The following is a 7680-nucleotide window of genomic DNA, read 5'->3' on the forward strand; positions in this document are numbered from 1 at the left end:
GATAACAGATAAAAACAGGGCACATCATTTGACCTTAAAAACAGAATATCGCTTCGTATTTAAAATTCTTATACATGCCACAACATGGATGAACCTCGGAGGACATTATGCTACAGAACAAGTTCTTCACCAAAGGACACATGCTACATGATCCCAACCATATGAAGTATCTGAAAGAGTCAAATCACAGAAACAGAAAGTGAAATGCTGGTTTCCAGAGGCTTGGGGGGCAGAGGAAAGTGGGGGTTGTTGTTTACTGGGTATACATTTTTCAGTTTTGTAAATGAAGACGTTCTGGAGACTGGTTGCATAATAATAATGATGATGCCATTGAACTTAACATGAAAAAATTCTCAAGAGGACGAATTTTAAGTTATGTTCCTCTTGCCACAATGAAATAAAAAGTGGTGTGATTTCTGTCTCCAGAATGGACCCTGAAAAAGAAGCCATTTATATCACCATGACTCACATATCCATATGTCTGTCTCCAACCCGGAGTCAGATGTCTGCCTACTCACCATCTCAGAGTGGAAGTCAAACATCTCAAATTCACATGTCCACAATTGAAATCTGCACGTGGAAGGCAAGAAGCAAGCAATATGAACATGATCTGTGATGCTACTTCTACAAAGGTAAATAACAGGCAACACCAAACTGTATTATGTACACACGGGATGCACACATGAGATATTAAAGCCGTAAAGAACAGTGAACAAAGGATGATCACAAAAGTGAGGATGTGTTTCCTCCTTGAGGGTCAGGGGACTGAGATCACACAACGACACCCCAGGGGTCCTGGGGGGTGGTGGCGGTGTTTGCTTCTGTGACTGGGAGTTGATTCCATATGTGTGTCCTTGAAACTCATTTATTAAACTGTGTACATATATTGCACAGTTCTCCACCAAACCAAGGGGGGATTGCTAATAATGATTGTACATCTTTGTAGTTAAATACTTCTCATGTCCCACCACATCTGGATATTATTTCTCTCCATGCAGTATACCAGGGCATGGGTTCTTTACTAAACACACTAAGAAATCAGTTCCTCCACAATGGAGTAAGCTGGAGCAGCACTCTGGTTAAAGTTAAGATCATCAGTCATGGGACAAACTGACATTGCGAATATCCTGATGAGGCAGGGTATTGGTAGAGGGGCAGGCTCAGCTGGCCTGAGGTCAGATTTGGGACCAAGAGGGCCCAGCACCTGTGGGACACGGGCCAGGACCCATGTGGCCACGTGGCAGGCTGCTGGCCTACCATTGAATAGGTATCAGCCCAGGGACCTTGTAGCTGCTGGTGGGAGTCTGCAGAGCTCCCTGGGCCTGGGTCTTGGACTCCCCACCCTGTGGGCTCCCGCTGTGGCTGTGCAACTTGAGCTTGAGCTTGACAGCGAGCTCTCTTTAGAAGTGAAGGAGGCTCCACATGTTGAGTATCTACTATGTGCCTCACATGCAATGATCACCACGAGGTGAACCGGCTTCCTCTGCCGTGTGTTCCCAACACGGTGCCCTTTCTTGCCACAGGCCCCAAAGCAACTGGGCCAACCGACTACGGACCGAAACCCCCAAACTGTGAGCGTAATGAACACCTCCTCCAATAAGAAAAAACTCTCCTGGTGTCATGCGCTCAGAATGAGGGAACATATCTCATGCAAGGTCCTGCCCTGAAGGTTTAACCTGAATCTAATCACTAGGGAGCGATCAGACAAATCCAACTTGAGGGGATTGCTGCAAACCACCTGCACTAGATCTTCAAAACTGTCTCTGTCATGCCAGGCAAAAAGTCAGGGGTTCTAGTTGAAAGGATGCTAAAGCAACTTGTCAGACAAATGCAACGCAGGACCCTTTGATTGCAAAGAGGGGTTTTAGAAAGCAGCTGTGAAGGACGCTATTGGGGCAGTCAGAAAATGTTTCACAGGGTCATTTCGTAGAAATCTGTCTTCTGTCAAGGTTAAAGGGCCTTGTTGTGAAGATGGAACTAAGGTTTAGTAGGAGACCATGCTGAGATATGTGCTGGATGTAATTAAGGGTGATGTATCAAAGTGTCTTCAAGTGACACAAATGCTTCAGTAAAAAGATTAAAAACATACTCACATAGTCAGGCACAGTGGCATTTTGCCTGGGGTCCCAGCTGCTCGAGAGCCTGAGGCAGGAGGCTCCCTGGAGCCCAGGATTTCAGGGCCAGCCTGCATAGGGCAGTGAGACCCCAGCTCTTCAAAGAATAAAAGGAAACAAGATAAGATTTTAAAATACTTGCTCTTCTGGTTTGGATATGAGGTGACCCACAGAAGCTCCTGTTTAAGTTAATGCAGGAGGTGAAACGATCATATTAGGGGAGCTTCAACCTCTTTAGAGGATTAATCCGTTTGTTGGATTAATAATTTAAATGGACTAACTAGAGGCAGTGGGGGCAGGGCCTGCAACCCACAGGCCATGGAATGCACAAGGGTGGGGTTGGTGGCTACCTTTTAGAAGGGGTGCATGGGGTGGGATGAAGTGAAAGTCGCCAAACTTTCACTTGAAGGCAGGTGAGGTGTGGCTGAAAGAAATAAGTCAATAGGGACATGACTTTGGGGTTTATCTTTTGTCCCTGGTGCCTGCCCCTCTCCCTCCCTCGCTCTGCCCCTCTCCCCCCACCCCCTGCTCTGTTTCCTGGCTACCACAAGGTTAGCAGCTTTCCTCCCCCTTCCCTTCTGCCATGATGCGCCACCTCACTTGGGGCCCAGAGCAATGGACTCAGCTCTGACACTCAGGGTTTCATGGACTGAACCCCTGGAACCGCGAGCTCAAAGTGAACTTTTCCCCCTCTAAGTTGTTCTTGTCAGGTATCTCAGTCACAGTGATGAAAAGCTGACGGACACACCTCCAAACCAAATGGGGGAGAACAAATGAATTGACCAAATGTTAACAAGAGGAGTCCAGGTGAAGGATATATGGGGTCTCCTCTCACTTTCCTTGCAATGCCTGTGTAGGTCACAAAGTTTGAAAAGTCTAATCTATTATGGGCCATGTTATTGCAACTCATCTGAAAATGTAGAAGAAGGTCACCAATACCTAGAAGACACAACTGGCCCAAACTGATTCAAGACGGAGTAGTGAACCTGATTCATAACCATGACATTAACACATCAGGGGTCAAAATGCTTTTAACAAACAAATAACCCTCGCCCACTTGCAAATAAACAAACAAACTCCAGAAATCGCCCATGAAATTCTCACAAGCTAAGAGTAAATATCTTCATTTTGACACAAACTCCAGGAGGAAAGTGCAAAGGAGGGACACTCCCTAACTCATGCTATGAGTTTGGAATAACCACCATCCCAGGTCCTGACAGAAGGCAGTTTGAGGGAGAAAATTCCTAGTGTCAAGCACACAGTCACGACCTAGAAGCCAAAAAAAACCAGAATTGATGATGTTAGCCCACGGAATCCTACAGCATTCATAAGGGAGAACACATGATATGCCAAGATAAAATTGGATATATTCCAGGAACCCAAACTCGATTTACCTTCGGGAAAATAAAGTAATATAATTCTCTACATTTACAGATCGGAGAAGAAAAACATGATTTTCACACAGAGAAAAGGAAATTAGGAAAATTCAATATCCATTTCAGATGTATTGTTTACAGTTCGTACCTAAAAATCCAGAGTTATGGAAATATGATTTGGTAACAGGTCTATGAGATGTGTAAACACATGTGTTCATGGAACCAACCACTGTCACAATAAAGAATGGACAACATTGGAATCGCCCCCAAATTACTTCATGCTGTCTGGTAGTTAACCCCTTCTACTCAGCCCCCAGACCCTGGCATGCAAGATCTGTACTTCGGCACCTACCTATGCTTTTGTCGTTTCTGTGTCTGCATTGAAAACGGAATCCTAGAGCATGGAGCCTTTTGAAATCATCTTCCTTCGTGGAAAGGGACACAGATGGGACTTCTGAAGGTACAATGTACAGTCTCTGGACCAGGGGAGTGGTTACCTGGCTTCGTCTCTTCACGATTACTTGCCAAATGCTTATGTGTGCTTATGTTTCCTGCATTTGTAATTTTTCACATGAATGGTCTAACTTATTTATTTATTAATTTACTTTTTAGTATCTTGGCAAGGGTTCTTTGGCAATTGTTAATCCTTTACGCGGAAGCAAAGGAAAAGTCAAGAGAGCTGTAAAAGTCAAGTGACCCCAGAGATCTAAGGAGGGACATGTATTGGGAGTGGGGCCCACAGGAGGGTCCCAAGGTTGGCAGCGCTGTGATTCTTACTCTGTCTGAGTGGTGGTTACTGGGATCTTCCACCCTGTGCGACCGCAGGGGTCCCTTGACGCTGTTGTCGAGTGAACAGTGCAGCCTGGCTTCCCGCGGGTATGGTTTGCATGGCTAGCCTGGGGGCCACAGTGTACACACCCAAACCTGGCAAGCACTGGCTCTGCCTTCATCCTAGTAGGAAATGGATGATGAGGAACTGTGGATGGAGAAAGCTGTTCTCGGAGGTTGAGGACAGATGGACACGAAGTTGTCCAAGTTCACCCAGGATTTTGTGACAGCAAGGACTGGAATCTGTGGTTGTGACTCACCAGGACAATCTGATGCTGTAGATGTCACCTCACACCCCAGAATGCATCCTGCTGTGCCTCCACACAGGTGGGGATAGCTGCCCTGGCTGCCTCTCACTGGCTGGATGACATCCGGAGTCTGGCAGGGAGACCATCTTTTCTGCTCTCAAAAAGATGTGAACGCTTACATTTGCAAATGGGTAAGTGGGAGCCTGGGCACCTGGTCCAGGTGGCCTTTGGCTCAGGGCTCCAAGGTGCAGCTGCATCAAGCACAGGCACACGACTCAGACAACCTCCTGAGCCCACACTGAGAGGAGCAGCACAAAGAGGCAGGACTGGGACAAGGGTCTCCAGGCCAGCGCCCAGTCCTCCTGGCTAACGGGGAAGGCTTGAGGGAAAGCGCAGGGTGGGGACAGTATGCTGAATGAGGAAAGGGATGCAACCTCCTTTCCATTTGGACCCAATAGAATCTTCTAATGCGAGCCTCGGAATATGCCAATTATTCCACTAGAGCTGGGAGGTCCAGCCCCATCGTCGGCCAGTGGTGTGGTGTGCTCGTTGCAGCAATATTACTGTGCCACAGCTGGTATCACTCTGGAACCAGAGAGGACTTGTGCTCAGAGGGAAGGAGTGGAGCTGGGGAAGGTAGTCACCAAGGGTTGAGCTCATGCCCTGGCAAGGCTCGGTCAATATGCTGCTCCCCTTTTGAAGATAGCCCCTTGCCTCTGGGGACAGTGCCGCGTGCCAGAATTCACCCCAGTTGGAACCAGCGTACATGTCTCATCAGGTGGCAGAAATCCCCAGCTCACAGCCCCTGCCCAGCTTCTTCAGGCAAATGTCAGCTTGTTGTGTTACCCCTCCAAGAAACAGCTACTTGGGTCAGTGTCTCAGCCACAGCCTGAGGAATCCAGTGCCCCTGCTCAGGTGGAGGTTGGAAGTGCTTGGTGTTAAGTCCCCTCTGCCCATCCTTTCTGGCTCTGAGGACTGATTATCTTACCACTTGTGTGACAATTTCTCTCCCTGATCCCGTCCGAAGGAGCCCAGAAGGAACACAGAATGAGAATACAGGGAAGGGTGGTCCCTCTCTCCTACTTGCCATCCTTGCTGTGCCCATTCTGCCCAGGCATCAGGGTGGGGCCGTCTCCCATGGGAGCTCCCTGCTTCAAAAGATGAGGCAAGAACCAGCCACTCTGAGGTAGCCAGCCCACACATCATTCTGCTGGCAACACAAGACCTTTGAGACACAATATTCATCCCAGAGCCTGTGCCAGAGACTCTCAACAGTTTGACAGCACTGCCCCCATTGCCGAGTTTGGAAATTTTCTCTTCATCTCACCCCGTGCCCTCCTATGATTTAGGATTTGAATAACACCCCTCCTAAAAGTAGATGGCAACCCTGCTCTTGTGCATTCCATCGCCTATGGATTGCAGGCCCTGCCCCCACTGCCTCTGTTCCCCGAGTCCCATCTTTCTCATGAGCGCACATAGACACTCTGACACAGGGCACGTGCATGTGTGCACGCACGAGCACACACAGACACACGCACACACACACACACACCATGTTACATCTTCATTTGTCAGATTTGTCCATTAGACACGCAGCCTCTCCAGAATGGGAGCTGGCTCACCTACTCAAACATGAATCTGTCCCTCAGTCTCGGGCACACCTCACCCTGGACCCTGGGTGAGGCAAGGAACCCAGCCAAACTCTCCATCAGTGAGGGTGACATCGGAACATGGGGCTCAGACAAAATCTCATGTGACCGCAGGAGGCAGTCTGGGAGATGGAGCTGGGACATGCAAATATCATGTCCAGGAAAATCTGTGCCGTGGGGGTGACCAAACAGTATCCTGCTGGGCGGATCATCCATGCACCCGCAGACCTACCACCCACGTCTGCCCTTTTCAAACAAGAGCTTACCGAGCCGATAGGCTGGGCAACTTCCCCCCAAGATAGCAGCAGGGAGCCAGACTGGACTCATCTTCCCACCTCCAACCCAGAGACAAACCCACTTTTTCCTCCCATCTTCCCTGTACCTTAGCTTTGCTCTGCCACCCACTGGGATGCGACTTCTGCCTCCATCCCTCTACTGAAAAGAAGAGGGGAAAACTGACAGGGCTTGGCAGCTGAGCTACAAAGGTGAGGGCGAAGCAGGAACTAAGGATGATGGGCGATTTCTAGCTGAGCTGTCCCTCTGTGGGGTTCCACCAGAAGAAACTAGTGAGTCCAGAGAGAGGACCGGGCCTGGGAGGGGAGAGGTGAGCTCCACTGTGTCCCCTCGTGCCTGTTGAAATAGCTCACTAGAAAGAGGCCGCCAGGGCAGAGCCATGGGAGAGATCAAGGACACTCAGGACTGAAAAGAAGGGCGAGAGGGAGCAGCAGGGCAGCAACAAGGGAATAAAGGCAGGAAGGACTGGAGCTCTGGAAGGGCCTTATTAGTTCTTCCTGAAAGGGGGGACAGAAAGCAAGAATTTGTCCTGTGAGGCCCCTAGAGAAAAGGCTGTTTGCCGAGAGCACCAGGACTGCGAGAGAGGAAAAGGGAGAAATTCTCTTGTGTCCAGCCTGAACACCAGGCTCCTGCTCAGAGGCCAGCCCAGGCTGCCCTCAGGGAGAAGCCCACCACAAAATGCCAGGGATACCGTTTGTGTTGTTTTCTTTTTCGTACCAGGGATTAAACCCAGGGCGGCTTAACCACTGAGCCACAACCCCAGCCCTTTTTATTTGAATTTTGAGGCAGGGTAAGGTGCTGAGGCTGGCTTTGAACTTGTGATCCTCCTGCCTCAGCCTCCTGAATCGCTGGGAATACAGGCGTGCACCACGGCACCCGTCCAGCGTCCTGCTCTTAACCAGCTTCCAACACTTCTCCTGGCCCCTGCAGGCCCTAACCCCTCAGACAGAGAGCAGACCACAGAACAGGAGAGGTACTTTAATATGAAACTGCTGTGAGTCGGCAGGGGGGCCTGGCTGAAGAAGAACCAGCTTGGCCGCTGCTCGTGGGCTCCACCGGCACCAGCTGCTCGCCTTGTACAATGATGCTGGGTTCAATCTGTCAAGCAGAGCAGAGTCATGGCTGCCCCTTGGCCAGAGCTGGCATGCAGCCCTCCCAGACAGCCGGGATT

Source organism: Ictidomys tridecemlineatus, chromosome X, assembly GCF_052094955.1.
Source record: "Ictidomys tridecemlineatus isolate mIctTri1 chromosome X, mIctTri1.hap1, whole genome shotgun sequence".
Taxonomy (NCBI): Eukaryota; Metazoa; Chordata; class Mammalia; order Rodentia; family Sciuridae; genus Ictidomys; species Ictidomys tridecemlineatus.